The sequence below is a fragment of the Hyaena hyaena genome, unplaced genomic scaffold (genome assembly GCF_003009895.1).
Source record: "Hyaena hyaena isolate Hyena2069 unplaced genomic scaffold, ASM300989v1 scaffold_987, whole genome shotgun sequence".
Taxonomy (NCBI): Eukaryota; Metazoa; Chordata; class Mammalia; order Carnivora; family Hyaenidae; genus Hyaena; species Hyaena hyaena.
Window position 1 is genome coordinate 685,685 of NW_024081617.1, and position 8,192 is coordinate 693,876.

Genomic DNA, 8,192 nt, shown 5'->3' on the forward strand with positions numbered 1-8,192 from the left:
TGTGTGTGTGTGTGTGTGTGTGTGTGTGTGTGTGTGTGTGTGTGCTGGGGGCCAGGAGGGTGATTCACTTATCACTACACATAATTGATTAGAAAAACATAAAATAAATTTACTCCAGTTATTTACTTCAATTTAATCTAATATCCAGAGTGATTTTAATTAGGATGGTAGATACATCTTGAAACCACAAAATCAGAGCAGCTCCATTTAATATCTCAAACAGGTGTTGGGTATTATTACATTTTCTCATCTCTTCCTTCTATGCTCAAGGAAGCCCTGGGTGTGACGAATGGCAAACCACCCCCAGCAGATGCCTTCGCCTTCCCCCAAGGGGCATCCATCCTCTGTGTTAACCCTGCGTCAGGAAGCAGGTAAATAGCCGTGTGGTCTCAACTGTCTTTTAAACCCCTGCCCTCCCACAAGGCCAAGTGGACAACCCTGGTCTTTGAAGTCCTCCACTCCTTGAAGGAAATGATGCCACTCTTTCCTGGAAGCTCAGTGCTGGTTACAGGTCAGAGTCACAGATAAATCATGAAAAGGGTAGCTGAGCTCAGAAACCATGAAAATAGGCCATCAAGCCTCGAACCATAGCCCTGCCTTTCTCCATGATCTGTGGTTACAAATAAGATCGAAAATCTATGGAAAATGAATAGGCTTCTCTTTAAAATGCCCAACTGCATTCAAGAAGAAAATATAATGTAAGAGTAAAATGATGAAAGATCTTAGAAAGCTGGAAGCAGGGGCGCCTGGGTGGCTTAGTCGGTTAAGCGTCCGACTTTCGCTTAGGTCATGATCTCGCGGTTCGTGGGTTCGAGCCCGGCGTCGGGCTCTGTGCTGACTGCCAGCTCAGAGCCTGGAGCCTGTTTCAGTCTATGACTCCCTCTCTCTCTGACCCTCCCCTGCTCACGCTGTCTCTCTCTCTCTCCTAGAAATAAATAAAAAACATTAAAAAAAAAAAAAATAAAAGGGATAAGAAACAATTATGGAGTATTATACACCAACAAACTGAGTAACATAGAAGAAATGGGTAAATTCCTAGAAACACATACAACCTACCAAAACAGAATCAAGATGAATCAGAAAGTCTGAAGAGACCAATGATGAATAAGCAGATTAAGCTTTTTAAAAACCTCCCCAAATAGAAAAGTCCACAACCAGACGGTTTCATTGGTGAATTCTACCAAACATTTAAAGGATTAATGCCAATCCTTCTCAAACTCTTCCAAAAAACTGGAAAGGAGGGAATCCTCCAAATTCATTTTATAAGGCCAGCATACCCTGATACCAAAGACAGACAACAATGCTACCAGAAAAAAAAATTACAGACCAATATCCCTGCAAAAATACTCAAAAAAATTCTGGCAAACCAAATTCAACAGAACATTAAAATGATCATACACACTATCAAGTGGAGATTTACTCCTGGGATACAAGGATAGTTTGACATAAGCAAATAAATGAAACGTAATACACTGCCTTGACAAAGAGAAGGATGAAAATCATAATTATCTCAATAGATGCAGAACTAAGATTTGACAAAATTCAGTATTCTGTGATAAAATGTGAAAACTAGTTGGGTATAGAAGGAACACACCTCAACACCAAAAAGGCATATATAAAAAGCTCCAAACACACCCAATAGTGAAAAACCTTAGGAAGAAGGCAAAGATGCCTACTCTCACTACCCCTATTCAACACAGCACTGAAATTCCTAGTCCTAATCAGAGGAATTAGGCAAGAAAAAGAAGTAAAAGGCATCCAAATCTGAAAAGAAGAAGAATATCTATTTGCAGATGACATGATCATATACGTAAAAAATTCTAAAGAGTCAACAGCAACAAAAACTATTAGAGCTGAAATGAACTCAACAAACTTGCAGGATATAAAATCAACATACAAAAATTGGTCCTGCGTCTAAACAAAAGCAAGGAACTACCTCAAAATGAAATTAAGAAAACAATCCCATGCTCGATTTCAATACAAAGAAGAAAATACTTAGTGATAAATAAACTTAACAGAAGATGTGAAAGACCTATAAACTGAAAAGTATAGATAACTGATGAGGGCTCACTGATAATGTGGAAAGACATCCATACTCATAGATTGGAGAACTTAATACTGTTTAAATACCCATATTGCCTAGAGTGCCCTACAGATTTAATACAATCCCTATTAAAATCCCAATGGAATCTTTACAGAAATAGAAAAATCAAAAAATGCATATGGAACCACAGTAGAGCCTGAATAGCCAAAACAATTTTGAACAAGAGCAAAGCTGGAGGCATCACATTTCCTGATTTCAAAATATATGACAAAGCTACAATAATCAAAATAATATAGTACTGGCATATAAACATATAGGTCAATGGACCCAAGAGCCCAGAAATAAATCCATCTATATAGTGTGATCATCAAGAAGTGTTCCAAAAACTCACAAAGGGTAGAGGATAGTCTCTAATAAACGGTGATGGGAAAACATGCTGAAAAGTGAAACTGGTCCCTTATATAACTTCATCTACAAAAATCAACTCTAAATGGATAAAAAAGACTAAAGACCTGAAAAACACAGGGATTCTGCTGCTGGGATCTATTTTGTGTCTTCAAAGCCTGGCATCCAGATGCATAGATCAGGGTTATGTTTAGTTTGTTGGGATGAGTTAACAAGCACCACTGATATTCTGGCACATACAAGGTGCTTCTATGACTGCTCACCTCTGAACATCAACCTCATCACCTACAAAGTGAAACAACAACGTATCCACATTGTTGGGGTTTTCATGGACTTGGCAAGCATGCCTGTGAAAGTACTCCTCACAGTGCCTGGCACACACTAGAAACTCAAGTGATGCAGTGATGATGCAAATTTGCATTTTCAGTGGAACCTGAAGAACATAGCTGGGCACTCAGATTGGCTCTGCTCTTCCTTCAACAGTTCAGGACACCAAGGGTTTTGGCTGTCAATATTTTGATCATGGGAAACATGCTGCATTCTAAAGGTGATCCTTTATAATTTTTCAGCCAGTCTATTGAAGTTCTATGCCATGTCTGCTCCACTGGGAGCCACCCAAGGGAGAAAACAGATTTCTCCCTCAGGAACTGTCCTTGGGTCTACTTTTCTCCTAGCAGAGTCCATCCAATAGGTCAGTCCTGCCGGCACATTCTGGAGAGAACTGGTCATGTCTGACCTCCAGGAGGAGAAGCTCTGGCCTACCACCCACCCCACTGAGGACAGGACTCCTGGGGGAGTCAGCCCCACTCTGCATCCAGCAACCGCAGAAGTGATATTCCCAGACCCATCCAGGTGAAAATGAGAAGACCTCTGACAATCACAGGGGAATGAAGGCCCCAGAGGAGAGACAGGATGAGGGCAAGCCACAGATGGTCAGAACAAACAAAAGTCAGTCCACACGGGAGAGACTTACAGCCACCAATACAGACCCATGTCCTCCTCCCAGACCAACATACACTCCACCCAGTCACTGTGATCTGTGCCACCATATTACAGCCCCACAGAGCTCCACACATCCTCAAACACACAAACTCTCTACATACCAGATGCCTGGTTGTATACCCAGAACCCTCATGCCCCAAATATACATATACCCCTCAGCCCCGATAAAATTACAGGTATGGTTGTGAATTAAAAAATGCACTCCCAGGGCACCTAGGTGGCCCAGGAAATTAAGTGTCCAACTCTGGCTCAGGTCATGATCCATCAGTCAGTGGGTTCAAGCTATAAGACGGACTCTGTGTTGACAACTCAGAGGCTGGACGTGCTTGGATTCTGTGTCTCCCCTTCTCTCTCTGCCTCTCATCCACCCACACTCTGCCTGTCTCTCTCTCTCAAAAATAAACATACATTAAAAAAATATTTTTTATTTAAAAAAATGCACTTCCATCCCCATATCCCACAAAAGTCCACTTGATCCCATTAAACCTCCAATGCAATGCACACAAACCCTCCAACAATAACTGAATACGTTAAAACCAAACTCACATACTTCTTAATATTACACACAATCCTCTAATCCCAAATATACCACATACAGTCCCCTACAGCCGTGAAAATCCACGTTTGCCTCCAAAGCTCAGACAAACACATAACTACCCTAAGAAAGACACAGACAGGTATTCCTACCTTCTCCTAGTCACTCCCCAAAACAAACATGATACCACCCTGATACAAACATACACCCGACTCCCTCTTGAGAACATATAAATGGCACGTCTACAACCCCAATTATACACATACAACTCACAATACCCCAATATACTAACAACCCTAATCTCCCAAATCCCTCCACTCCCTAAATTCTTACCCTGACAGGATAGATGAGTATGGGTATAAAATTGATACGGAAAACACACACAAAACCAACACATAAAGGATTAAAATGTATAACCATACCTCTTCCGAAATGAACATACACGTATTCACCATAGTCTCAAAATGCACAGAACCAGCCATACCACCCAGCCACGCACACACACCATTCCACACCAGCTATATACTCCCAGCTATCTTTGCCCCCAAATCACACATATACAATCCCTACACATCCTTTAAATTACCCCCAAACCATCCCATACCCCGAAGCATATACTCACAAGTTACTCCCACAACCTTGTGTCATGATCCATGTTGCTTCTCCCCGAATTACTTCCAAATACAAAACACACACACACACAACCATCCCCCCAACCCATCCCCACTCAAGGCCTTCAGAAAAAAAAAGGTAGTGATATACATATACATACCGCAGCCCCTTAAACCTCTCAAAATATGCATGAACCCTTCAAAATTCTTGAAACACACTCTGGACCCCTTACATATAGAGCTATACACACATGCAATTATTCATGTCCCAAATACACACGCACCCGATAATATATAAGCAATCCACAATCCTATACTGTATATATTTGAACACTCTCTAGGATTTCACTCATATGTGGAATTTAAAACAAAATAGATGAACATATGATTAGCGGAAAAAACACAGAGGGGGAGGCAAATCATAAGAGACTACTAGCAGTCACAGGAGCTGAGTCCAACCGAGGGGCAAGGGTAGAGGACCTCATCTCCTGACCTGCTCCCCCCTCCTCTCCCAAAAGAGTCAGGGCCTGCCTCCAGCCCTGTCCTGATTCCCAATCTCTCCCTGCTCTGTTCCTACTGCCCCACTGACCCTGTTCTGCCTTTCCCAGTGTCCACAGGCTATAGGCCTCCTCTCTTGGACCCGCGGCTCCTACGGCTCCTACAGCACACATCAGAGCAGCCTCCTTTGTAGGAGCCACTTGTAGGGTGTCCTCAGACCCACTCCTGTGTCGCTGCAGGGCCCTAGGCTCCCAAAACCCAGTGTGGATGAGAGGGTTCAGGTCCTTTATCCCCTCCAACTTCTGCGAAGTAGAAGGGGTGGGAACTCCTAATGGCCTGGCCAAAGGGGCCACTCAGTACAGAACGGAGGAGTCCTTCTGCCCATGGAGAGATGGGACAACACAGGGTATGTCCCATAATGTACACTCCAAAAGACCTAGTGGCTCCAGAACAGCCAGCTGTGACCAGACTCAGCCAGTCCAGCAATTTCCATTCATTCCACTTGAGTGGGGCACATTCAGTGCTGGTTTGAGAATCAAGGTACTCCTGTTCCTCTCCCCTAAATCTCAGGGTCTACGACTTCCCATACCAAATACAAAACAAATTAAACACACCCAAGAACGTCTACCTTGTGTATGTTATATCGTATTCTTTCTAAAACATGACATGTTTTAAAATACAAAAACAGGCAAAGTCCATTCTGCCAACAAAACACAATACAATTAATATACCCGGCTGTCACTTTATTGGGGATAGGTTACGAAGCAGGCAGTGAGAGCCACTAGGAATCCACTAGTACTAAGAGAGGCCGCTATTGGGACATTCAAGGAGGTGACATTGCCACCGTTTGTTGGATGGAGATTCGCCATGAGGGAGAAAAGGCCAGTAGGAGACTTACCATAAGGAAGGCCCAGAAAGGCTTGGATGGGTCCAAGGGAGGTGGGAGGCAGGAAGCAGCTTGGGGCCATACTGATCGAACCCTCTGGTGGGTCTGCAGCTCCATGTGGACTGAGAAAAAAAGAGCATCAGGTCATCCCATCAGAGAAACACGAGGCTGAGAGAAGCTTCCCAGTACTAGGAGGATCCAGAACCTTCAGAAAAGATAAGAGAGCATACCTATAGGGTTCTAGAACATCAGAGCCATACCTACCCAGGGAGGCACATCCAGGTCTCTCTGGGTCTCAGCCCCCAGACCTTCTGCAGGGACAAAGCCTCCCCACCACCAGCCTTGTCAGTTCACTGACCCCCAGCAGTCCTGCCTAGTGCTGAGGGCTCAGGTGTCCACTGAGATGGGTTGGTTGAGAACGAGTGACATGGCTGAACAGCATGATGGCCAACACCTCCCGCCCCCTGGGCAGCTGGTCTCGCATACACAGGGTTCTACGGACTTTCACCACCTGGAACCCAAGTGAAGGATGTCCTTGCCTACCGGCCATGCTCCGGAAGAGACAGCAATACCAGGACCTGCTCACTGACTTTCAGGGGGTTGCCTGGAAGAGCAGACCTTCTCACCTCCTGTCCAGGAATCCCCACAACTTTCTGAATGCTGCCCATCACACCAACAACACGTTTGTGAAGGTTCTGCACTGACAGCGATCGATGCCCACCAGGCCCATCCGCCTTGGGACCCAGATGCCAGGACCACAAATGCTGAAAGAGTGTCCAACTGCATAACAGAAACCCGTGGACCTATGGGCACGAGGAAAAGCTGGAAACCGCCAACACTTACAGGGAGTCTTTGGCCCTAAATAATGGGCCCACCTGATTAGGATTAATGCAACAGGACACCTGATTAGGTAGTAATGCAATGGGCCCACCTGATTAGGAGCAATGCAATGGTTCAGAATGACCAGGGTCGGTGCACACCCACAACGGCCCACAGCCCCGGATGCTCCACTCACAATTCACAGAGCCACTCTCCCCACACACTCAACGATGCCTGAATATGCCTGCTTCACGCATCCATCCATCCATCCATCCACACAAACAGACCAGTGGTGTGCTCACAACTGCTTAATAAAATGCCCTCAGAGAAAGGTGGGAGAGACTTCATTTGCGGTTTTTACCTAGTATTCGTAGTATGACTAATTTCAAGCTACCCACTTAACTGTCCCTAAACATCGTCCCACGTTTGAACAATCCCGTTCCAGCACACACCAACACTTCGCACTAAACCACATCCCAATGGCACAGAAAACATCCCCCAATGCCCTACACTACTCACAGACTCGCCCTCTACACACCAAAATACACACACAACTCCATTAGTCAAACAAACACACTTTGAACACTCCTAAAAACGTGATGCCTCAGGAACAACCGTGGAAAATCCCCGTAGCTGCTGAGGGATATGTACACAACTCTCGACAATCAGTAAAAGAAACACAACCATATAACAAACGGTCCTCCTACACTGCCCGAATATACACAACAGACACCTAAACTGAAACACACACACTTGTCCAAACATCGCCCACATGCACTTGCAGGTAATCCTTGCAAATCTGCCATTACTCACCCAAAACTCGAGTCAGGAGGGGGAAAATCACACGTACCATATTCCCCAAATCACAAACACCCAACCACCAACTCCCCGAGAAGGTATGCACTTCCCCCCACCCCACCCTCCACCCACCCTCACACACACGCTTGGCCGCTTTATCGCAAATACCCACAGCCGCACTGACCCGCCACACTCCCACCTAACAAGGTCCTCTGCCTCCCTCGCGGCCCCGCACCCTCAGGCGGGAACCAGCACGGTTCCCCGCCCCCGCCCCGGCCCCCTCCAGGGCCACGACCACCACGACCTCCGCCGGGACGCACGCCCAGACCCGCGGCCGCCCGGGACCCCGCCACCACCGACTCCCAAGAAGCCCCCTCAGACGCTCCGGGTCCGGGCGCCGGGACGCGGATCCCAGACCCGCGGGCCAGTCGGGACTCCACAGACGACGCCGACTGCCAAGAACCGGTCTCGGCCCCGCAGGGTTCACACCCGCACACCGCCAACCGCCTGACAAACTCGCACCTCAGCTCACCGTCGTGGCGGCAGTCACCGAGCCTCCACAACGCCAGCCGCCACACAAACTATGGTGAAAAC

The 8,192-nt window shown here is 46.2% G+C and overlaps 1 long non-coding RNA gene across 1 annotated transcript in view; it reads right to left on the reverse strand.

Moving 5' to 3' along the window:
- LOC120223368 overlaps positions 1 to 8,181 on the reverse strand; it is a 74,101-nt gene extending 65,920 nt beyond the window's left edge. The window contains exons 1-2 of the long non-coding RNA XR_005526277.1: positions 8,121 to 8,181; positions 5,994 to 6,186 (exon numbers count right to left, since the gene is read on the reverse strand). This is a non-coding gene — a long non-coding RNA (uncharacterized LOC120223368). The remainder of the gene's footprint in view (positions 1 to 5,993; positions 6,187 to 8,120) is intronic.
- Positions 8,182 to 8,192: the final 11 nt, after the last annotated feature.